The sequence below is a fragment of the Alexandromys fortis genome, unplaced genomic scaffold (genome assembly GCF_014885135.2).
Source record: "Alexandromys fortis isolate MF-2015 unplaced genomic scaffold, M_Fortis_MF-2015_v1.1 scaffold_383, whole genome shotgun sequence".
NCBI classification, from domain to species: Eukaryota; Metazoa; Chordata; class Mammalia; order Rodentia; family Cricetidae; genus Alexandromys; species Alexandromys fortis.
In genome coordinates, this window is record NW_026068252.1 from 92,383 (window position 1) to 117,922 (window position 25,540).

A 25,540-nucleotide genomic window follows, 5' to 3' on the forward strand; every position below is an offset into this window, starting at 1 on the left:
TCACTTAGCGGGCAGCCACTATTTGCCTAGCCTACTGCCAGGCTTTAGCAGACTTTGCCGGTATGATCCCACTTGAATCCCCAAATAGCTTTAGGACTGTGTTACTTTTGCTTTGTGTACTTAGAAGGCCAAGTCCCAGTTCTAAGATTTGAGCCTTGTTCTGTCCAATAAATCCCCCATACGTAGAGAAAAGGCTGTTCTTTAGTGGGCTTGCTGTGATCAGTTTGATGTTGGATGCCAGTCTGGTGCATCACAGAAACAACAGGGCGGTGAGTCAAAACTGTCCTCCTCATGCTCCTCCCCCGTGAGTGAGACAGCTTTGTGTCACCCTGGTAAAACACCCGAGACAAACAGCTTAAAGGATTTAAGTTGGCATCTGGCTTCATGGGTTCAATCCATGGCAGCTTGAACCTGTGGCTTTGGGCACAACACATCCTGGCGGGATCATGTGGCAGAAGAGGCTGCTACCTCATGGCAGTCAGAAAGTAAAAGTCCAAGGGGGAAGTGGCTAGATCCTAATATGACCTTGAAGGGCAAGTCTCCCACAACCTAACTTCCTTTCTCCAGACCACACCTAGTGTGTGTTCTCTTTCTTCCTAAGAGTTCTACATGATAGCCCTTGGAAAACATATGAGTTCAAAAGCATGAACCATATCTGTCTCTCGATATCAATGGCTGGTCAGTCAGAAATGGAGCTACTCTGAGATATGAACTAAGACAGGGATAACAATGATGGATGGATGAGTGTCCTTCAAAAAAGCATCAAAAGGAAGGAACCACTTGAGGTTGTCTAGAGCTGACCTTCAGCAAGCTGGGAACAGACACACCATACCATGCCATTGTTCTCTTACCTAATAGGAACACAATTCATCTTGTGATGATTATGAGAAGCGGTGGACATTCAGACCACAAAATATAACTGAAAAGAATCCCATTCTAGGACTGGAGCAAGTCTGCCCTTTGGACCATGGCATCACATCCTTGTCTTGGATGGTACTATATAGTGTTGTACCATAAAACAACTGTTTGCCAACTCTGAAATTCCATCTTACACCTGAAAGAATGGCCAAGATCAAAAACACTGATGACAACATATGCTGGAGAGGTTGTGGGGAAAAGGGAACACTTCTGCATTGCTGGTGGGAGTGCAAGCTGATACAACCCCTTTGGATGTCAGTGGGAGATTTCTCAAAAAATTAGGAAACAATCTTCCTCAAGACCCAGCAATACTATTTTTGGGTATATATCCAAAGGATGCTCAATCGTGCCACAAGGATATGTGCTCAGCTATGTTCATAGCAGCTTTGTTTGTCATAGTCAGAACTTGGAAACAACTTAAATGCCCCTTGACCAAAGAATGGATAAGGAAAATGTGGTACATTTACACAATAGAGCACTATACAGCAGAAAAAAAAATTGACATCTTAAATTTTGCAGGAAAATGGATGAAGCTAGAAAACATTATTTTTGAGTGAGGTAACCCAGACACAGAAAAACAATATTCACATGTACTCACTCATAGGTGGTTTTTAAACAAAGCAAAGAAAACCAGCCTACAAACGACAATCCCAGACAATTTAGACAACAATGAGGACACCAAGAGAGATTTGCATAGTTCTAATCTACATGGGGAGTAGAAAGTAGAAAAAGACAAGATCTCCTGAGCATGGAGACCTTGGGGGAGGGTTGAAGCAGGGAGGGGAGAGGCAGGGAGGGAAGCAGAGAAAAATGTAGAGCTCAATAAAAATCAATTAAAAAAAGGGAGAAAAAAGAAAAAAGAAAAATCCAGTGCAATTACAAACCAAACCAAAACAAAACCCAAAAAACAATACAAAACAAAACAAAACAAAACAAAAAAAAACCAACTGTTTGCATCCATAATGCAGCAAGTGCAGGTTAAGATTGTCTTTGTGATTACAAGCCATTATTTAACATCTATCTACCAATCAAATCCAGAAGGTATCAGAGTTTCTCAGACCCTAAATGAAACAGTGCGCATTTCTCCCAACAAAGAAGGGGACTAGACACAGAGCCATGCATAGCTGGGAAAGACCTCTACAAGGGCCAGGTGTGTGGCGCGGGAGGAACCAGAACCACATGGTACCTGCCATTTCAGGTCCCTCCTGCCTGCACACTGGGGTTTCTCTAGGTAGCCAACCACACCTACTGCATGAACTGAGGCAGGAGCAAGCAGGCCTGCACCTTGAGGCACCATTTCCACTCTAGGACTCTTTTCTGTCAGTTGTGCCCTGACCCGATTGGTCTGCTTCCCCCTTCCTGTTCCTAGTCATCTTTAGGGCTCAACATCCAAGACACTCTCAACACAAGTGTCAAGAAGAATGCCATTACTTGGTCCTCTCTCTCTCTTCACCATTGGTTGTGTCATTTTGTGACATCGATGTTTGCTAACTCACTCCCGAAGGTCTTGGTTTCTCAACCTCCAAGCTCCTTTTTCCTCTTTCTTCCTCAGATGCCATCACGCTTCTAACCTCAGATTCCTCCAGCTGCACATTATTAAAACCTCAGTTGTCAGTATATTTGATTGCTAATTGACTCACCTGAGCATCAAGGCTAGGCAGCTCCTGACTCTGAACCCTCTGTTATATCTTTCACCCTCTTCTCAACTCCTCAACCTCAAGCCTCGTGAGTCTTTCATGTTTTACTCAGCCTATGCTTTTTTTTTTTAATCAGACTGCTATGTGAACACTGTTCCCTTGCCATATCTCTTGCTTTGTTTCTGATTGGTGAGGCTTCCGCTTTGTTTAAGCACAATCCCTGGTCCTATAGCAAGGCATGGGCGGACTAGCTTTCATTTAGGGAGTCTATGGTGTCTACTGTTCTTCATCCCAGCTTCCACAGCCAGTCTTCTGCCTAGACAACATACATTCAGATGATGATGGAACCCAACCTGTTCCTCCTTTACCTGGCTGAGGTTGGCTAGTCCTAGGTCTTGGGGATATTATGATGCTAATGGTGCCTCCATAGCTCATTTAGCCCCCATCACGCCAGCCCCCCTGAGCATGACTGGCTGACATGAGCACTGGGACAAAGTCCTCACACAGGTTTTGATGCAGAATTCTGTCTTCCTCCATCACACTGTCTATTCACTCAACTGTACAGAAGCACCAGACATTTTCTAAGCACTGAATAGAAAAGCAAGACAGGTAGCAATCCTTGTCTTCATGGCGACTACCACGCAGTCACTCCACCTGAAACCCCAGAGTCATCCTGAGTCACAGTGGCCCGACCCATCTCCAGCCATAGAAAATACTGTTTCAATCCACATCATCTGGACAAGAACATCTATTACCTGTAACCTGATCTCTGCTTACCCCTGCCTTTAACACTTTAGAAAGGCCAACCATCCCATCTTCCTACTGCATAGAGCCTGACAAACCCTCCCCATATTCATAGACTGAAGTACAAACCTATTTGAGACCCAGGAGACAATCTAGCCTCTAGTGGATGCTCTGAGATCATCTCTAACGATTGTCCCTGCTTGGTGATTCTCTAAGTGTGTGTCCAGCCAGTACAACCACATTTCTGCTCAATTTTCACCTGCACCACATGCTAACTGGATTTCCATTTGGATCTCAAGGCCTGTGTATCTCTACTCTGGTGCTCTGTGTATGTCTTTGCAAGGTGAGATCACTCTTGTCTTCAGGATCTTTGCTGCAGGATTATTTTCTTGAACACACTGTTGTTCACAGCTTGTGTATATGCTGCTCCACAAACCTCCAGCAAGCAGCCGTGTGAACTTTCTTCTGAGTAGTCACACAACCCCAAACTCTCTCCTCACACAAGTAACACCATCACATTGAGACTCCGGTTGAGTCACAACTTTTGAATACCATGCACCCGGAGTAAAACTTGGCATATCAAATCGCTCATCTATTGACTGGATGAGAGAGCTAAGCCTCTGGGAAAAGCTCCCACCTATGCTTTTCAGAATACACATGCACCTAGCTGGCAGGAGACTCTCATCTGCGTGGTGGTTGCCTGCTGACACCTGCTCTTTCACTCTGCTTGTGGTGCTATGAGCGTTAATGTGAAACTCGAGCTTTCACTGTTATATGGCCTTGTTTGGAGCAGACCACTGCCAAGACAGAGCCCTAGTTGGTCATGCCCTGTCAATGAAAGTCCGTGCTCCTAAATGATCATAGACCAGTCAATGCATCCCTGTTTGTGACATCCCAGTGGAAGAATCCTCTGAAAAACCTCTCCTGAATGAAATGAGGATATGACCACTCCAAGGTATGCATGAGGAGAAAGGTTTTGGTGTAGGCGTGAGGTTGAGTACAACCAGAGGCATCTGGAAGAATCCAGAGCAGGAAGAGAAGGAACTAGACTAAACATGGCCCTCAGACTGAACTGGGCTGGCTGTGAGGCCTGGGGGGAGGTGAGTGAAAAAGGAAGATAAAAGAGATGAAGCAAAAGAGACAGAGAGAGGGGGAACCAAGAGAGGAAAGGGCAAAGAGAACCAAGTGACTGCATGGCAGAAATGGCAGGGTCGTATAGGAATCAGAAACTGGAGAAGAGAAACAAAGCCCATGGGCTAGAGAGGTTTATGGTAAGGGGAGGAGGTAAGAAGAGTCAAGAGCACTTGGGGTGTTGGGGGCAGTGCTAGCACTTTGGTATGCTAATAGGCACCACAGTTGGACTTTCGTACTGAGATTCTTTGGGCCCTGACATCTAGCAATGCATTTTTATTTATTTATTTCTATTTATTCTTTGTGTCTTTCATATTATGCCTCCTGATCTTACCCATCTCTTTTCCCACCACTCTCTAGTATTGCCCTGGCTAGCTTCCTGCTTGCAGTGATGAGCAAGGGGTGGGGCCAGTTCTCAGGGGTTTAAGTCTTCAGGGTTAGTTCTCCCATACCTACACCTTCAGGCCAGCTCTATTGTGTTGTTCAGGTGAGGTGTAGGGGCCACTCTCCCAAATAGCAATGTATTTTCATGAACTATTTTCAAAGGATATGTAATATCAGAGGGAAATCCACTTAAATAAATCAACTTAAAACAAGAAAAAAGCTTTACAACTTTATAGTGTGTGTATAGGTGAGGGGGAGGTAGATAGATTTGTGATAATTGATATTCATGTCCTTATGACCATGTAAACAAGTTTGTTTAATCTTTAGCAAGATTCAGAGTCAATTTACAAGCGTGTGCTAATTGCCAGGACAAAAACTGATCCAGATTCATTGAGGTTTGTTGGCATTATTCTGCCAAAGCAATTGGTTTTGACGGTGGCAAAGAAAGCTTTCCACAGTAACGTCCAAAGGCTTCCTTGCATTTTTGAGCATGCCACAGTGCTTTGATAGACTCATATTTGCAAAGTGCCTCTCCAGCCCCAGGCCGGTAGACTTTCTCTGCATCATTTATTAATGGGTTAGCAGAGCAGAGTTATGGTAATTAATGTCTTAATCCCACATAGACACACCCCCTACATTGCAGCCACCTTCTGGATTTCTGCCATTCTGCAAATATGTTGATTCTCATGGACCCGACTTTTAGGCAGGAGAATCAGACGTGCCCGGATGTGACCGAATGGAAGAGCGAGTACAGGAAGACTATAAGGGGTCTGAGTCACCAGGTGCTAAGCAGGTGGGTCAGTCCCTGCCCAGGGAACTTGTAACTAGGAGGACTTGTGTTGAATGATTACACGTTTAGTCATGGGCAATAAAGAATATGCAAAGACCAGCACAGCCCAACTCTAGGAAAACTGGTGATTTTATCCATTGTTTCCTCTGCAAAAGTTCATGTGTTCAGATATTGGCTTTCTACATTGGAAGTGGGAATCTTTAACAGACTGCTCCTAATAGTGGGGCACAATAGTAGTGTCACAAAGGTGTGAACACTCAGAATAATTATACCCTCACCCCCCCATACACACACACACACACACACACACACACACACACACACACACGCATGCTCACGCACACACACACACACACTCACGCGCTTCTGGCAGGGCTCTTTCCAGCCTTCACTGTGCAAATACAGTCTGAACATTCATCCCCAAAACTACGAAACCGCTAAATGAAGTATATTTCTGTGTAAAGCTGGCCTACCTCAGGCTTCATCATAGCCCAATAAGCAGACTAACACGCCTTGCAAGGGCTCCACCAGGCTTTGTTGTTTTATTTTTCCTTTGGAATTTGAGGATTTACCCATGACAGGTTGAAAATGCACCAGACCACCAGTGTCTTGTCTGGAGCTGAAGCTTAGTGGAACCCACACTCTAGGACCCACCCATCCTGCTCCTCTCCGGCCTAGGGTATTCTCACCCCTCAGTAACTCCCCCTGACCTCGGGTCTGGCACACACTTTCTTTGTTCAGCGATGTTCCTTGGTGAAGTCTCAGCCCTTCGAGAAAACCATAAGGCCTTCCTGGGACTTGCAAAAAAAGGTCTCCCTTTCTGAGGAAGTGCATGTGGCAGAGGTTCTCCCTGGGTCCCTGTGGGTGCTGAAGCAAAACATGCCTGACCCATGATAAGAAACTTAGGGTTACTCGAGGAATAGTGAAGTCAATGAAGCCGGAACCAGAACCCACTTTCTAGGCAGGAAACAGTCAAAACACAGGAGGGTGCAGCTAGTACTCCCAACCACAGCTCTAGTATGGAAGAGACTCCAGCGTCCCCTGCTTATCACAGGGACCAGTAAACTATGACCATCCCACCGCTGTCTTGGTTCAACAGGCAGAAGTCTATTCTCAGCTCCTGTCAGGTTGTGAAAGCCATGATCAGTGACAGACATCAGTGTTGGTGGGAAGGTAAGGCTGCCTGGGAAGTGCCTGTGTCCATATGGCATGATAAGTGTTTGGCTCTCCCAAGTCTGTATAGGTGTGAATACAGCATCAACACAGGATCTGAAGGACCCTGGCTGAATGATTTTCCGTACCGCCAGTGTGGAAATTCAATAGTGAAGGTCTTGCTCACAGCCAACATTTCCCCAAGGACTGAATTACTGGATTGACTTATGAATACAGATGTTTCTTTCTAGCCATATGCCATCACTCCCTAGGTGATACACCGGAACACTTAGTAGGTGGGTTAAAACAGCAGCTACTGAGTTTTCTGATCCAGCTACTGGAGCGATGCCGGGCTCCTGGGTTCTTGGCTTCTCTCCTGTGGTCACTGGTCACTCCTCTAGCTACCCAGGACTCTGTGGTGCCTGGCTGGCACACAGTGGTGTTATTAATGTGCCCGACAGTGAGAATGGTCAGCTAGACCATATTCAGTAAGATGTGTTGACCAAAGACAGCCATGGAACCCATGCTAGGTCACACGGAGAGCAGTCTAGTACTCTTAATGGAAAACATTGGCAGTGTAGAGTAGGGAGCTTAGTCACAGGTCCTTCCTCAGAAACGATCACCCACGATCACCAGAAGCAAGATCCTCTAGAGAAGGAATAAGACGTTATTCCATGCACATGTGTGGGTGGGTGTTGCAGATTTACACTCATTTATTTACCTGATTCTACTGTATGCTAAAGAACGTACTATATATCTTTGCAAGTATTCCCCCCCCCTTTCTTTGAGAACATGGGACTCATTACAATTCAAAACTAGAGAAGCCAAAGCAAAGAGATTAATGAACTCAGGTGAGCTGTGGGGCTGGGAAGAGAGAGACCTGGCTATAAAGCCTCCAGTCCCTCACAAGCCTCCTTACAACAAACTGCCCCCCAAATCAGATGTGCGACAGTAGAGACGCCACACTCTACATGCATTCCCGTTCTCCAGGTGTAAACAAAATGGATGCTAGTGCTTCTTTTTGCTGTAGGGTTACATAAGATGACCTCAAATGTGTTGTCCTCTTGACTCCTAATCCAGATAATGGGAGTTTCTTTACAGCAAGTAAAAACAGATGTGGACCACAACAAGCTGTTGTAAGCATCATCAGCTGAAACCATGTCTACCTCCCTTGGCAATACATCCCCAATACACTGACCTACCCTCCGGTCCCCTCTCCTCACCTCAGCCCGTCACGACCTGGCTGCTGAAGTGTGGCCTGCGAGCCAGCAGCACCTGGCACCTGTTAGAAACACAGGCTATCAGGCCCAATCCAGACGGGTTCATCTGTAGCCTGCAGGTCTGCGGAGCCCAGGTGGCTGGCACGGGCACCAGTTTGAAGATGCCACCTCCTGAATGCTGCAGCAGTCAACACGGATGCTAATGGGTCGCCTGGGACTGCCCCAACTTCACCTACAGTAGTTTTGAGTATTCTCTCGTGTAATCTCTTTCCCGTCGCTGTAATGGAACACTTGAGGTTGAGACTTCACACATACACACAGAAATGTCTTATCAGCTCACAGTTTGGAGAGCTGAGAGCAGGGCACCGGAATGGCTCGGCTCTGGCGGGGGAGCTGACAAGATAGCGGAAGTGCCTGTAAGAGGAAGCTATCACATAATGAGCAAGAGGCCCCGAGGGACCGGGGTTACTCCTTATAAGAACCCATTCTTTTAGGAACTAACTCATTTTTCTGAGACCCAAGTCACCTGCAGGGCCAGCATTAATCCGTTTTTGAAGAATAGCATCCCTGGGGGCTTACAAGCTCCCCATTAGATCCCCAAAGTTCCATCAGCTCAACCACCATACCCGGATGAAGCTGCCAGCTCAGAAAGCTGTGAGCGAGACACTTAAAGCGTTTCCAAACTGTTACAGAAGGTGAGCCAGTTTTTAAATAATCCCAAGTGAGTCTAACAGTCAGCAAAATATGAGAGCCACTCTGGATCTGGGTGCTCTCAAGGTGTGGTCCAGGAGCTGGTCACAGTGAAATTCAGCCAACGCGCTCACCAGTTGCATTGTACAGTTGAAAGTACAGAGAACTTCCACCCTAGATCTGTCTTCCTGATGCTCTGGCCAAGCCTGTCACTAATAGGTTCCTCTCTGAATTTACAAACACATTCATCTTTGCCTGAAACCCATGCCCCAGGCTGTGCCCTCGGGGCGTGGCATTGGCTGGATGCAGCACTCACTGATGGATGCCAATCCGTCACCTTTGCCACCTTCCTCAGGAGGCTAGGAACCTTAAATCCTCCTGCTCATTCCATACTTCCTTATAACCAATGGTGGCCATGGATCTAGCTAAGGAGTCTCCTGGGAGGTTCTGTCCACCTTCTGTATTTTCTTTGACTTCATACATGCTATCTGGGGTAGAAGCAGCTGCATAGCAGCCATGATGGGAAGGCTGTGAAATCATAGAAATTCAGTCCTGATTTCACTGGGCACTGAGTCAGCACCTTCTGCCTCCAGGCTCACATCTGGGGTGGGAGGGGGCTCGAATCTTCAGGTCCTGAACAGGAGGATGACTACACATAGCTTCTGTAATTTCTTGGTCTTCTACTTCTGACCTGTGCCATATCGGCATGCTTCAATTTTCATGCTTTAAGGGAGACTTTACAGTGTAGGAAGGAAAGAGAAAAAGGAATAAAACAACAATAACAACAAAAACCCAGAGAAGGTAGATCACAATTGGCATTGACACCGATTCCTGTGTAAGTCTGGAGAAGTCACCAGAACAATGATGACCCGACATTTCCAGTCTTTCCCCCCATCTTTCTAATCTACCATTTCACTAAAGGAATTTGGAAGTGATGAAATTGAAGAATTCAAAGCCCTAAAACTCCCTTTCACAAGAGTAATGTGTCCCTACAGCACGTAAAATTGGTGCCATTCATCTCTGTCCCAGTTTCTGACTTATGACCTTAAGTGAAGCTTCACACTCTAGGTGAAGCTTTTAAGAACAGTCGGACACACTATTTTTACTGACACTGGAGAACAATTGAGACTAAGAAAAATTAGTATAATTTTTTAAAAATAAACCTTAATAAATCCTCTGATGAGAAAGGCTCCTCTTTTCATTTTCATGTAACATAAAGGCTTATGGTGGACACAAGCATTTTCCCGCTTAGGATTTGTGTCCACTCATATTTTCAAGGGTGAACAATATTTCTTGTCTCACATTTATGCCATCTGTGGCCCTGGCACTTTTTGCCGGGAGGGGTATGGGTCTCTGCTCCCTACCCTCAAGTCTACTTAGGTGGGATTCATGTTAGCAGAAGAAGGGCGCCGGCAGGGATATTTGGAACTCCTGAGATTTAATAAGAGACGTTTGTGTAACCTTGATAGAAAACTTGAGCTAGAGCTGTGAACTGTCACTAAGAAGCACACAACCTGAAGGCTGCCACACTGTACTGTGGGGTAGAATGGTGTAGCCTAATAGAGAGTCCACATGGGGACCCTCCGGTAACAGTTTGGGGAAGGGTCCCAGCTTTCCGAGTCCCAACTCTTCCAGGTCCGGATGCCCTTAGTGCTCACATCTGGGGCTAGAAGACGCAGCTGACCCTCCAAGGTGTCCATGCACTAAGTTTGGGGCAATCTGAATGCAGCAGTAGGCAAAGCCCAGGGGAGGTGAGTCTGTCTGACTTCACCTGCTGTTCCTCAAGTTGTCCCCTAAACCCTAGTCACATCATCAGTGTGAATTAGATTCTAAAGTCACCTCAAAATCTGACCCTTCACAAGACCCGACCTCTCTAACCTTTGACTCGGCCCATTCCTTCCGCCTAGAAATCGGAACTCTCTCCTCTGTCCAGAGCATTTATGTTTAGGTCGTGGCTGATTCTTGCCACAGCATTCTACTTGCTGATATGGCCAGAGGCCTGGGTCCACCTTTCTCATCACACTCGTGACAGCACAGGGTAGCCTACCCCCTGGGCATGGCTACATGGTCATGGGGTGTTCTACAGTCTTCTCAGCTGTGTTTCTGAGCCTAACGCCACCCCAGCAACCCAGGCTCCAGAAGAGCTTCCACTGCTGTGGGAATTGAGCCAAACCTGCTACCACAGAAAAGAGAAGGCACACACCCACTCAGAGCAGAGGGACACCCTCAGACTGCAGTCTTGGGGAACCCAGGACAGCCCTCTCAGGAGGTAAGAAGGTGGAAGTATGTGGTCGGGTGAAGTACATGATGCATGTAGACTCCTGGCACAGAGCAGGGGCAGACAGCATGACTGAAACAGGACTCTTGTTCTCTGATGCAAGTGTTCATTTCTACTAATTGTATGTTTTCAACTCTTGCTTTCAGTTCTTTATGTAGAATATAGAATACAAATTGAGTTTATCAATGGTTTTCATACTTACCAATGCTAAGGTATTCTGCTACAGGCTAGACATAGCCAGGCTTCTTTTTTACATACCTTTATTAATGCTTCTTATATTCATTCAGAGACTGTTGTAATAGGAGTTATACTCCCCAGAAACCATGAATTACATGATTACACGGTCTGCCCACTTGCACCTTATTCAAATTCCTGATCCACAGATCCCAAAGCACTAAGTTTGGAGGTCAGTTTGTTAAGCACCAACAGCAAAACAAAACAAACAAACAAAAAGCAACTAGAAAAGTCTATTAATAGTTTCCTAGTACCTAGAATTATATGATTTCTAATGTAGATTTTATTTTTATTTTGGTAAAACCTAAATCACATGAATTTTTACCATCTGAATACTTCATATGAACTGCTACGGTGTTCTGTTCACTCAGAATGTGTTGTGAAGTCGTGAGGGGAGATGCAAACACTTTACACACAAGTAGCCTAGTTCCTCCACGCTCCATGCTTTCCCCAGGCCCCCACATTGCCGTCCCTAGCACTGGGCTCCCAGGAATATATCTTAGCGTGTTTTATCTGTCCTGAGTTTTCTCCATGATAGATCGAATGTAACTGCAAAGCCTTTAAAGGGTCCAGTTTGCCTCTTCTTGGGTCTAGACTGGCTTAGAAGAGCAGGATGGAATGAACACAGTATGAACTGGAGACTGTTATGTGAGGCTGGCTCCCTCCTGTTCACACATCATCATCTTTAACACAAGGAAATCAACAACTTCAAAGCTACTGTGTTGGGTGCAAGCTCAGAGATGAGATGTGTCCATGACCCAGTTCTAGGGGGTGCAAACTGGCACACTCCAATCCCACATATCTGGGAAGCCACAAAGGGTGACAAACTGTCTCTGTGGACCCTTGTTCAAATCCTAACCCAATGAACCATGAGAATGGAGTTGGGGCAAGTTAGTTACATAGCAGTAGATAATATCCACATCCTATAAACTATTTGCCAATAACTAAGATTCTAAGAGTTCCAAATGTAGTTATCATTGTTTGTTGCTATGGTAAAAAGTGCACTGCCATCAAATTTCCCCTCTTAGCCACTTTGTACTTTACAGCACATTAGCATTAAGTGAACCGCGTTAGCCTCTAACAGATCTCTGAAACCTCCTCATTTTGTTTCTGGAACCCCATAACCAATAAACAATAACCCGCTATCTCCTCTCTTCCTAGCAACCACCACCCTCCTTCCAGGTTCCATAAGATTGACTACTGGTATGTAATCTTTTGTGATTGGTTCGTTTTACTTAAGTACCCAAGTAGTTCATCCAGGTTATAGCATATGTCAGAATTTCCTTCTTCTTAGAGCCTGAGTAATATTCCATCGTATACATATACACACGTATTCACTCATCTGTTGATGGCTTCCATGTTTTAGTTCTTGCCAATAATATGGCTATGAAATATCAAGACTTTGCTTTCAATTATCTTGGATGTATATCCTGAAGTAGGATTGTTGGATCACAAGATAATGCTGCTTAGTCTTCCTTGGTGCCTCCATTTTTTTCCCCCACAGTGACTGCCCAATTCTCTAATCTGACAACAGGTGTGGATCCACTTTCTCCATCTCCTTCTTAAAACTTGACTGGATGCAAGGTCAGTGAATGTGATCTTGCCACTTGGTTTTATTATCTGGTAGAACAATTCTTCACGCAAAGACATGCTTAGCATTGCAGCCTCATTATTTTTTCATGAATTTGTGACTCACACCCTCGAGCTTAAAAGGCAGAGAACACTGACATTCTGATTAAACGGCCTCTGCCCTATCACTCACCATGGAAGGTTCCTGATCTTTTACTCCATGAGGAAATCTACACAGTCTGCACTCTATGGATCTCAGACACATCTTGCCGAAGCCAATTCTCGACATCTCATCTTTGGTGGTTCTGCTAGTGCCACAGCAGGGTTCAGGTAGGCCAGATACCAGAGACACCCAGAAGTGAAAATGCTGAACTTGAGAGGAGGACACCACCAGGATAAGGGGATAACTAAGTTGAGTTCTGAATGAAGTTAGTGAGAAGAAGCTAAACAAAGCTGGAGATGAAGGAGGGCATATGGCGTGTATGCACACATACACTGATGCATGTATGTGCAAGTGCGTGATAGGGTAGGAGGAACCCCATGTTCTGGAATTAGGGGCAAGTGGTGATGAGATTGGGGGGCCTGTAGCTACTGTTTCAACAGCTTCATATTCTCTCTAATTGGTCTGTCCTGTGTATCTAGAATGGAGATGCCTGATAAGAGGAAGGGAAGGCTGGTAAGGGGCGAGAGGCAGACGTGCATTCTGGTAAGCTTACTCCTGGGACAATCCTCACAGCAGGTGGCAGGTAGAAGGAGCTGCAGAAAGGCTGTGACAGGGTGGTCAGAAATGGGTCCAGATGTGTCCAATGAGAAGGAGTGGCTAGACAGATAGAAGGGGCAGCTAAGCCTAGAAAAGAGGAGAAACGAAACCTCTGGGAGTGGGTACCACATTTCTGAGCATCCCTCCCAGAGGAGGTAGGAAGTGGGAGGAGGGCTGGAGGATGGTAGGGAACCTGCAGAGAATATGGCCACTGAGGAACATCACATGTAGTGAGCTGAAGTCTGAGCCTTGAGTACTGTCTTAGAATAGAGAAATCAGCTGGGACCCAGCTGTATCTGCGAGTGATCTCAGACTTGCAATGGCTCTGCTTAGGATTTCCCAACTCTACAGTGATGCAAACTGGTAAGTATTCAGCAATGAATACATTCTGGATTTTGAATTCATTTCTTATCCAGTCTGGTGCTCTTGTGTCTGGGTATTATTCACCTTGCTGTCCAGGGCAGAGAGACAGAGCCACAGAGAGCCCTGCAGTGCCAAGGGAAAACAACTGAGAATACAGCCTGTGTGCTGCTAAGCCATTTAGATGCTCGGCAGGTTGGGTGCTGTGGTGGCGTGAATAAGAATATACCTTGCAGGCTCAGGTATCTAAACACTGGATTCTCATTTGGAGGTGCTGTTTGGGGGATTTTTGGTAGGACAGCCTTGCTGGAGGAAGTACGTCACTAGAAGTAGGCTTTGAGATTATATAGCATTCTCTTATTTCCAATTCCCTTTCTCAGCTCCATGCTTGCAACTAAAGATGTGAGTTCTCAGCCTCCTACATCTGCCATCATGGCCACCACTTTCCATTGTGCCTTCCCACCACAACGGATTCTTCCCTCTGGAGCCATAAACCCAAATGGACTCATCCTCTGGTGAGCTGCTTTTGCTCCTAGTGTTTGATCACGGCAACAGGAAAGTAACACTCAGGTGTGTTCAGGGCAGTTTAAACTTACCGTATTTCATCATGGGATTGGGCTCTCGGGGGCAGAATCCCACTGTAAGCTGAGGAAGATCTAAAATCCACAACCAACAGTGATGCCACTGGGCAGCTTGGTTAGGAGTTCCAGTTATGGTCTGGGTGTGAAACAACACCACAGGATTATCTGTTTAACTTTGGCCCTCAACTAGGGACCGACTTTAGAATGTTATGGAAAAAGTAGGTCACAGCAACGTGACACCCTTCCTTATCATGGGTTGAGAATGAATGGAGCCAAAGCCTAAGGACTGAAAACTCTGAGATGGTAAGCCTAAATAAATCCTCACTTGTATTGTTTTTTGCCAGTCATTTGATCACAGTGTTGCAAAATAGCTCACCCCAACAGTGCTTTGTAACACGCAGGAAGGGCAGGAATGGGGGAGACGCAGAGGGAGGGACACATGCATCACCAGTGGGGTCCCAAGATCCTCTACTGGACTAAGCCAGACCCTCCAGAGACAGAAGTGCTTTGATATAGCCCTTCTGAGACAGTTGGGATCATGCCTGATTTCCCCCCAGAGATGTACTGGCCCAAAGACTATTGGACAAAGTCCAACTCACTAAAATGTATTTCTGAAATGCATAAGGCTCTGAAACCAGTTCCAGGAAAACCAGCGTTTTCTGGGCAGTATCAGCAGAGGAAAAAAGATTCCACCGTCAGGGAAAAGATTAATGTTGAGAGCAAGAGAAGAACAAGGGTAGACCCGCTGTTCTATTTAGCTTAGGTTGTTGTTCTTCTGGGACCTGTGGCATCGCAGGCAATAAGCACCTCGCCCCCCCCCCCCGGCTGCCTGGATGTGCTGCATGTGATTTTGGCTCTCCAGTACTCCTAAATCCTGAGTCATGCTTAACCTATGTCCTGTGTCTCACTTGCTGACTTGCTGTAGGCATTGCATCCCATGGAAGCCATCTAAACTGCACGGAGAAACAACCTAAGTATGACTTGGTCCACTTAGGATCTACCATGTGATAGAATAGTCTCCATCTCTTTGCCTTTCTCAGAGGATGTACAACAATTCTAGCAGGTACTGTAGGTTCCAGCAGTATCCAGAGGCCTGAGCAGCCAAACAGAGCAGGGTGAGATAACATGACCTTTAGAAACAGCCCCAAAGCAGGCATGCTCTGGAGATGTGCCTCTGCAGCAGTACCCCACTCTGGCAGCATAAGGCTGGACAGCAGGTTGGCACCCTCTGGCTCTCCTAGTCATGCCAAATGGCCAAGTGTAAATCAGGGGCATCTCCAGAGTGTGCCGAGAGAACCAAATGGAGTCACAGGCACACTCCACATCTCCCTTTCCCCTTTTCCACTCTGCCGTTTCCTTCCTTGGTGCTGCCATCTGGCTATGGAGAAACATCACTAGCAATAAGGACCTAAGAGTGGAAGCTGCTGTCGGTTTTCCCGTGCCAACACTCATAACACGATGCAAATAAGCCACACAAGCTTTGGTCTGGCCCCTCCATTAGAACCCCTGTATTTTCTAAATCCATTAGCTCACCCAGTCTTCAGAGACAGCCATCCATTCCTGAAGTGAGGAGTTGAACAGAAAGACCAGTCTTTCCACTCCAGCCTTAATATAAACCCCAGGGTCAGAAAGTTTAGAAAATGAGGTCAGAGACCCTTGGAATCTGGAAGATCCTCAGCCAGGCAGAAGTGACAGTGGCTGAGACCCATCAATCAGCCAGCACTCAGCTCTCTGTTAGCTCCTTCAGGATTCTGCTCTTCTCACAGGCTCAGTTTCCATGGAGGTGCTAATGTTCCCAGGGCCCAAGGTTCTCCCTAACCTATGTCCCTAGCTCTATGTCACCTGGATAGATAATTGCCGGGACACAGTGGGACGGAGAAAGGAGACAGCTGCTATGCATCCTATCAAGGCTCACCATGTTCCTGCCATGGCACCAGTCACTTGCCCATCTTCTCCGCACGACACGTATTTCCACTCTACTCCCTTGACATTGTCACTCCCCAAGCTCCTTCATACACATTCAAGAACAGACAGCTGCCTCAACTCCCACTTAGCAGACAGACGTATATCAGATGGAGGACAGCATCTAAAGAGGTGGAACTGATTTCACACTGGGGCAACAGAGAATCCGGGGAACATCAGTCCTTTGTTTAAAGTGTCTGTCAGTGCTAAAGCTGCCCTTCCAATGTCCAAAGGCCACAGAGAATCCCAAGACTATGAGGCCCAGGACTGGAGGCAGAACTTCCTAGCAGGGTGGTGCTGTGGGAAGACCCTTGGGGTAGATGGAAGGATCTACATGGTGCATTTGGGTATCCAAGGCAACTCCTGATGGCTAAGAAGAGGTATATAGCACCAGTTAAGGCATAGGATGATGACTTTTAACCTGTTCTTCACTTCTGGGTCCTGGGTCCTGATGCTGGCAGAGTGGACATGCCAGATACTGAAATACTATGAGCCCACCAGTCAGGCAGTCTTTCTATCCAACCCCGGGAGAGATGAGCCTTAAATTGGTTGCTGCTTGCTATTCCTAGTCAGACAAGCCTCTGCAGGTCACTGCAATAGCTAGAAGACAAGACATGGAGGGGCAGGGGTGTCCTGGACCAGCTTATAGCTTATACCAAATATTACAGCTATCTATGTGTCTTATTCCTTTGGGCCTCAGTGTACCTGGGTAAGGCTGTAGGATCCGAACTGGTGGCTGAAAAGACAGTGCAGAGTTCTGTTGGGGATAGAGCCAGGGAAAGAGGTCAGTGGATTGCAAAGGAGCCTCCAAGTTGGGGGAGCAAAAATGGTCAGCTAATAAGATGGGAAGCAAGCATCAAAATATCAACTTCCCCAAATGCAATCTTGAGGCCACAGAAAACCTGGACACTTAAAAACACTCCTACTCTAATAAAGAAGGGAGTGCTGGAGACTGGGTCAAGACCAAGCACAGATGGAGAGAGGTCACAGTGTTCCAGGCATGTCTGCACCAACATTTCCTGTGTCCCTGGCCATGTAGACAGGTGATGCTCATCAAATAGGGCAGTTGTTGAAATGTGGGAATGGAGACACACTCAGTGAGTGACCCAGGCTCCTGAAGTGTGCGGCTCTCAGAAAGGTGCCTGGAAAATCAGCGACAAGAAAGGGAGCTGCAGAGCTCTACGTGTTCTGAGTCAACAAATAGGTTTTCTCCCCATGGATCGCTAACTGCAGTCCTGTAAAACACATCTGGGGCTCTTTTTCACAGCCAAGACACCAGTCAGTAGGAGCAGTCAGATTAGCAATGGTGCCAATGAGCACTACACACCAGGACCTGAATAAGGGGCTCAAAGAAGGTGACTCGGGATTCAGGATATGGCAGTTCTGAGTCCCTTGGTCAGCTGTACTGCAGACCACATAACCCTTGCTGTCAGAGAAGCCACATCTGCACATACACACACACACACACACACACACACACACACCTTCCAAATACACAACTTGTACACATACCGGTGGGGTCGCAAATGAAAGCGAGAGAGTAAGGAAATAGTAAAACAGATTATTTCCCCCGTATTTACATTTTAAATAAAATTCTACTTCTGTCAGGGAATTTAGAGCATTTTTTTTTTATGTCAAAGCACTGAAATAACTGGACTAAGGCCCCGGGAGCTGAGTAGGGGGTGGTTGGCACATCAATCAGTCAGTTCCTGGATCTGTAGAGGAGATGGAAGGGATGGGGGTGGGTGGGAGACGGCAGAAAAGTGAAAAGTTGGATGCGATATAGGCAATCAAGGCTGGGGTCCAGCCTGCAGATCCTCTTTGCTTGCAGTGGCTTTGAATTCAGGGAGCTGTTCTGGGTTATGCAGAGCAGATAAACAGTTCTGAAGTCTATCTAGAGATGTCTGAACTACAAGCTCCGGACAGACCCTGCTGTAATCTCTCTCTCCGATGCTACACATAGCTTGCTCTCCTGGGAAGTCTCACCTCTTCTCCTCTTCTCACCACCCTAAGGCCCTGCACCAGTATCCCATGGTATGTTCAGCTGGTAGAAATAGGGTCTCTTATGAAGAAAACATATGGAAGACAGGCTGAAACTGAGATTTTTGGAGGTGAAGGTGGGTGTAGAAGTGCTTGTATCGTACTAGATGCATTTTTAGACTCCATTTTAAGTGTGGGGCTGGCGCCAGTCTCTCATAGGATGAGTTGGGGATCCTAGAAATCTACTAGAACTCACTCTTGAGCTTGCCTCACCATGGACATGCACTGGTCCCAATTCTACCCCAGAGTGGCTCTTGGGACATAAACCCACTTGTTTCAAACCTGCTCCAGCTCAGAGCCACCATCACCAGGTGAGGACCAAGCCCATAAGAATTCATTTAAATGCATATTATACCCACCATGGAAGAATGGGCTTATATAACAGCCACTGTTTTAATTTCCTAAGGGAGAAGGCTGAATCCCAAATGTGTTGGAAGTGAGAACACAGCGTTCTGCTTTCTGAAGTGTGTTTCAAGTTGAGGCAGTGGAATGCGACCGTAGTGGTTCTTAGTGTCTGAAACACGTTTGCGATTTTAGATTTAAATACTTTTGGACCAAGAAAAAAGGAAGGAAGGAACAGATAGACACACATCTGAATGGTAGCCCAGTCTATCAAATGATAGATTCAAATGAGATATCACAACTGTTCAAAATATGAATTTCCACATAAGCCCTTTTGAAAGATGGATCTTAGGCTAAATCTAAGTTTCCTCTCTCTGAGTTACAACCTCAAAGTGTTCTATAATACAACTTAAACCCAGCTAGGAACTAAGAGCCAACAAAAATATTCACATTAAACATATTTGAAGGGGCTGGAAAGACGGCTCAGCAGTTAGGACTTAGGTTCAGTTCCCAGCACCCACATGGCAGTTCACAACTATCTGTAACTCCAGTTCCAGGGGATCTGACATATTCACACCAATGCATCTAAAATAAAGACTTGAAAAAAAAGAGCCAATAAAGGCATTTAAATACCCACAGGCACACACAGAAATACAGACACATACACAAACACACTTGAAATTCAGTAGCAAAATGTTTGTCTCTGTAGTAATACTAACTGGATTCTAAATGTTAGTTTATGTACATGAAGCTGTCTCTGTGTTTTCTGAAACAATGTTTGCTTGTTTTGTGGTACTGAAAATTGAACTTTTCAGGCTTTTTGCACTATAGACAAGCAATCTGCCATTGAGCTATCTTCAGTTTTTCTTTTCATTTGCGATGGGTTCATGATAAGGTAAGTTGTCCAGGCTGGCCATAAACATTTTATGTAGCCTAGGTAGGCCTTGAAATTACAATCCCCTGGCTCAGCCTCCTGGGTAGGTGGGATTATAAGAATATACAGATCCAGCTTAGATCCAGCTTTTATTTTATCTTCCGTGTGTGTGTGTGTGTGTGTGTGTGTGTGTGTGTGTGTAGAGGGTGGGAGTAGAGGGAGGGAGAGAGGAGGAGGAGGAGGAGGAGGAGGAGGTGGAGGAGGAGAAGGAGAGAGAGAGAAAGGGAGAGAGAGAGAGAGAGAGAGAGAGAGAGAGAGAGGGAGGGAGGGAGGGAGAGGGTAGAGATTCTCCATTTATGGTTATTTGGTTCTAACTGATCTTCCAATCCCAATGCTCACTCATTGTTTTTCTCGACTGCCTTATTTTGCTTTATTTTGGGTAACAGATTTAATAGATTCTTTGTCACATGGAGACTTACAATGATTTAGACTATGTCATGCACACAACCTAAATCATCGTGATAGTCTAAATCATCACGTGTCCCACATGGTGGCTGGCTTTTGTTGGTAATCTGACATGATGGTTTAGGCAATGAATTGTAAGCAATGAGTCGGGAAAGTTCTGTAATGTGATAGGAACCCACTTTTCACTAAGTTAGCTGTATTCAACACTACTGCTCATGTGGCTGTCTCCATGGTCCCTGAAAATCTTTAGCACACAGGACTGTTGACCCTTTCACACACATTCCTGTGGGACAGCTGGGCTGCCCTCAGGAAGTGGACGCACTGTCCTCCTGGAACTCCTGATGACCAATAGTTATAAGATACAGATACAGGAAAGGCAGGCCCACTCTGTTTTCTCATCTAGTCAGTTACTGAAAACATGCCCAAAAGAAACAGTCAGTGAAGACTTGTGGTGTGGTTTGAATAAGAATGGCCTCCACAGACTCACATATTTGAATGCTTAGGGAATTGGCAGTGGGGTTGTTTGCAAGCATTAGTAGGTGTGGTCTTGTTGGAGGAAGCAAGTCACTGCGGGTGCCTTTGAGGTTTCAGAAGCCAGAATCAGACCCAGTTTCTCATTGCTCCTTCCTGCTGCCTGTAGATAGGGATGTAGAACGCTTAGCTCCTCCAGCACCAAGTCTGTATGAATGCAACCATACTTCCTGCCTTGCTGATAATGGACTACACCTCTGAAACTGTGAGAAAGCTCAATAAAATGCTTTCCTTATTAAGAATTACTGCGGTCGTGGTGAGTACAATAGAACAGCAACTAAAATCAGACCGAAGGGCATCTTTTACCTAGAGCTTCCTTTCTTTAGCAAACAGTGGTGACGTTTTTAAATGTTTTGTTTTTAAAATCCTGAGAAGCAGGTGATGGAAAAGCAACAGAATCTCAGGAAAGATAAGAGATTTCTCTAACCCGTTCAAAGCTCAGTGGGAAAGCCCAGACTTTGGAACACTGACCTTTTCCACTGCTTCTGAAAGTTCTGCAGGGACAGAGAGACAGCCAGGGGACAGAAGACTCACTCTTCCCTTTGCCTCCAGAACACCAGTGTTTGTAAGAAACGATGGCCAGGGAACTGGGTCGCAGAGTGCTGCTTGATTGATCACAGCCTCCAATTAAAACAGGTTTGTAAACTCTCGGCAATAATTTGAAACACGCAAGAGTCTTGCACCGAGAATGTTAAAAATTCACATCTAGAACCACCTGCTGCGCTTCATTATCACAGTTCTGGTGGCCTGCCTTCAACGTTTTGAGTAGTTTCACCTTTTGGACACTGTGCCTCAATGTCCCCAGTGCAGTGAAACTAGGTCACAAGCTATGGCCCTCGGAACATCTCACACGAGCATATGTCTGTAAAACAGCCCCATGCAGCATTCCAGTGTCCCCCAGCTCCTACCAGCTGCTGCTGACAAATGGACCCCTCGACCTCCCGTCTCATAGTGTGTCTAACATCTGCCATTGTTCAAACCACAGGTTGCAATACTGGGCCGGTGTCTGCCATCCCTGGGGATCTGTGCTCTCCAATGGGCAGGGGAAACTTAGAAGGGACAATGTGAGAAAGGGGCCTGCCCTCGCATATCACAAACATATCAAGGTTTTATCTGGGAGGACGTGGTGAAAGCGCTCACCGACATGACAGTTGTCCACTTAACAAAAGGTTAACCGAGGATCCCTTTCTATAGAGCTCTTCATGAAGGCATTCCAAAGTCTACCCAGCTCCCAGAACTCCACTGACATTTTCAGAGATGACTCTTATCCCAAAGAAAATACAGAGGTGTACAGCAGGGGTCTGCAGGGGAAGACATTCCTCCTGCAAACCCTCCTGGCCTTCTCTGGTATGTGTGGCCCCTCTCTACGGTATGGAAATCACACTGGGTACCAAATCCCAGGCAGGACACCTCTTCTGAGGGCCTAGTAAGTGTGGCAGGAAGGCCCACCCAAGGCTTCCCAATGCACCCCTCGAGCATGCAGCCTTCCCAGTGAGCCCTGCAACAGCAACAGCAGAGACGGTGTCTCGGAGAAAACTTACATAAGCAAATGTCTCCTGGCAAACAAGACTCACTGGAGGAGGCTAATATGAAGGGCAAGTTGCAGCCCTTACATGTATGTCACTATTAAATGTGGAAAAAATTGCATACTTAGGAACTGAGTAAAGTTTTCACCAATTTTTCTCCCAATTATTTTGTTGTTCTTGCTGCAAACGGTCAACTAAAATATCACTCATGCCCCCAGATAGATAGGTATAGAAAAATTTAAAAGTCCCCTTTCCTTAGTAACTGGATTTGTCTTTCCTGTTGCAATGTCCTTTCCCTGTTTGTCCAGGAAGAATGTCTTTCCACCCCCCCCCCCCCGCCTCTAATAAGAATGGGGAGAGGAATGTCTTCCTCGTATTTGAACGTTATCTGTGCTCTAAGTGGGATCACTAGTAACAGTCATATTTTGGAGCTAAAATGTAACCCAACCATGCTTAGCATTTGTGGTGAGGCCCTGGGATTCAATCCAGCACAGAAACCAAACACATAACAGTTATTTCTGATGGTCAGGCCAACCCGCAATGAACTGCCGTCAGCTACGGAGATAGGACTATGTGCAGACAGATGAAGTCAGCTAAGAATGCCTTTTTTTTTTTCTTAAGGTTAAAACCAAAATGAAAATTCCATATGTAAACCTATCACTTTGCTAGGTCATTCAAAAAGTAAGTTGAAAAGGCAATATAATTTATTATTTTCGACCCATAAATTTGCTTTGTTGGTTACTGTATATACATTCATAATGGTATAAACTTGCAGGACGCAAAGTGATGCTAAGATCTAGCTGTGTGATGTGGAATAACTGCACCAAGCTAATTAGCATATCCCTCCCCCAAACAGCCATCTTTTGGGGCATGGTTTTTGAAGCCTTTATTCAAATAAGGCCTCCAGTACTCTGAGAAACAAGGGAAGGGCAGGGGCATCTACCTATGTTTCTATACCACTGGAAATTTCTGCAATAGAAAAGTTTGAGATGCTTCCTCACTCCCTCTGCCCCCATGGCCCAGTCCTCTCCCTTACTGAAAAGGGCCAACTAATTTATGAGTCCTCTTTGCACAGGCAGGCAGTGGGGGCAGGGTGAGAAAGAAGGGCACCTGATCACTGGCAGGGCCAAGCTCACCCTAGCAAGGGGCCAAAGTGTTTGAAGGCGCGAGGCAAGGAAGCAAAAAAAGAGAGGTGCTTTCTTACACATCCACAGGCCCCGCACCTGTGGTCTGCAACTTCAAAAGGCCGGTCAAAGGGATACCTCTGAAATTTCTGAATACCTCTGAATTTTCAGCTCCTCTGAAAATTCCTCTCAGTTTCTTCCTCCCATCCTCCAAACTGACAGCAGACTGTTGACGCTACTTTGGCGACCCTATTTTTCCTCTTTGAAACCATTTTTCTGCACGCACCCCCGAGGCTCCAGCAATGACACCTTGGCAAAGAAAAGTTGGCTGGCCCTGAGGTTTGGTTGGAGGCTGTCACCGGGGGCTCAAGCAGCAGGTCTGCGCAGCTCGCTGCCTCTCTGGCTTAGGGTTCTGACCAAACTCGCTGGGCTGTAGGAGAGGGCCTCACAGAAGCATGTCCACTGCTTGATTCTAAACAGAAAAAAAAAAAAAAAAGAACCCCTCGGCATTGCCCCAACCGACGTCCGTCCCCCAAACAAATTCGCCGGGACCACCGTTTGCTGCACCAAAAACCTGGTGAGGCTCTGATAGGCGCAGGCAGCCCAGTTCTTACCCGCAGCGCAGAGGCGCCACCGCCACAGCTAACACCGCAGGAGCCAGGAGCGTGGTGCGCACTTTCAGTCGGAGGTGCCCCGTGCCTGAGCTTCTGCTGCCAGAAGACCCCACAGAAAATGAGGACTGCTAGAAGACCCCTTTCTTTTTTTCCTTTAATAAAGCCAAGCGCCCCTCCGCTGCCTCCACAAAACTCAGTTGAAAGGCTCCCACACCGAGGGAAGGGTCCTCAGAACAGGCAAATGCCCAAAGCCCTTTCTTAAGGAAAGTGTCCAACTCCATGGGTGGCCCACTCTTTCTCCATTATACAGAGAGAAGAGCGCGAATGAAGAGTAGAAATCTCGCCTGGGGACAACCAAATTAGTAGCTGAACCCCGTTAGCGCATCTGCTTGCCCCCACCTAGGCGCCAGGACTGGCGGCTCCAAGGCTGCAGACTGTCGCGCTTGCCAGGGCCCGGAGAGCTCATAAAACCCGGTCTCTTCCAGGTCGGACTTAAGGGGCTCTAGAAGTCCTGTCCTCCATCCAGATAGCTTCTTGTGCCCCCTACTTCATCTAGGTCCTTCTGAATTCTACCTTCCCTTTCCTTTGGCCCTTTCCTTCTCTGTCCCATGTGGACTTCAGTGCCAGCTCCACGGGTACCTCGCTCACCAGCCCCTGTTGGACTCCGCTAGGTCGCTCCAGGGAATGCTCGGAATCATCTAGGCTGGTGTTCCCGTATCCCGGCCTGGCCCGGAGCAGCCTGGCTCCTTCGCACTCAGTTCACAGACTCACTAGCTCTAACCGACGTCGCACAGCAGCCCCTTCATGCCGCCTGGGTACCCAAGGTGGCGAGGAGCCAAGGTGCAGCCGGCTGATAGTACTGGTTCCTGTCCTCTGCATCTTCCCGGCCAGGCGCCATCTCCCCTCTCACGGGGCGACACAGTGTCTCCCCGGTCCGGCTACCGCGACCCAACGGGACTTACCGCGGGCCGGCACACCGCCGCCTGGTCTGCGAGCTGCGAGGCGTCCGCCCGCCTGAGCCGCGGGCATCCTCCCGCGCCCGCCGCCCGCTCGCCGTTGCCGCCGCCCACTCCCGCAGCCCCCGATCTTCCCGCGCCGCTCCGCCGCTCAGGACTTACCTCCGGGACAAGGTGACCCGGCTGGTGCGCCCAGGCGGCCGCCCGCGCGTCTCGGGAGCCAGCGAGCGTGCGGGGCGCGGTGCGGTGCGGAGCCCGCCTCTGCTCCTGGGCTCGTGGCTCTCCGCCTCTGCCCTCCCCTGCGCGCTGCTTCCCCCGCCGCTCCCCTCCCTGGATCGCAGCCAGCGCCTCGGGCTGCCCCGCGCACAAGGTTTCCGAGCGCCAGGCGCGGGGCAGCGGCGCCGCCCTAGCCGAGCTGGGTCCTCTTGGCCCCTGGGAGCAGAAAGGGCTTGGGCTGAGCAGGGGGTGACCCGGAGTGCGCCGCTCCGCTCTGTTGGGTTCACCGAGCTTGGCGACTTGCACGAGGGAGGAGGCGACCGGAGGCCCCCCAGGGAGGAAGAGGAGGAAGAGAGGGAGCAGCGGTGCGCGAAGGTGGCCGCCAACTTTGCCCCAGGCCAGCCGTGCCCTCTTCAGTGATAGCGGCTGGCGGGTGGCCCGG

The 25,540-nt window shown here is 47.4% G+C and overlaps 1 protein-coding gene across 3 annotated transcripts in view; it reads right to left on the reverse strand.

The window, feature by feature from the left end:
- Syndig1 (synapse differentiation inducing 1) overlaps nt 1-25,314 on the reverse strand; it is a 102,104-nt gene extending 76,790 nt beyond the window's left edge. Inside the window, exon 1 of one of the 3 annotated variants that reach the window (XM_050131460.1) lies at nt 25,045-25,314. The gene's annotated coding sequence lies outside the window, so the exon portion shown is untranslated. Of the gene's footprint in view, nt 1-23,926; nt 24,064-24,888; nt 24,968-25,044 lie in introns of those variants that run through there. The other 2 variants (XM_050131461.1, XM_050131462.1) reach the window with 2 other exon arrangements.
- Nucleotides 25,315-25,540: the final 226 nt, after the last annotated feature.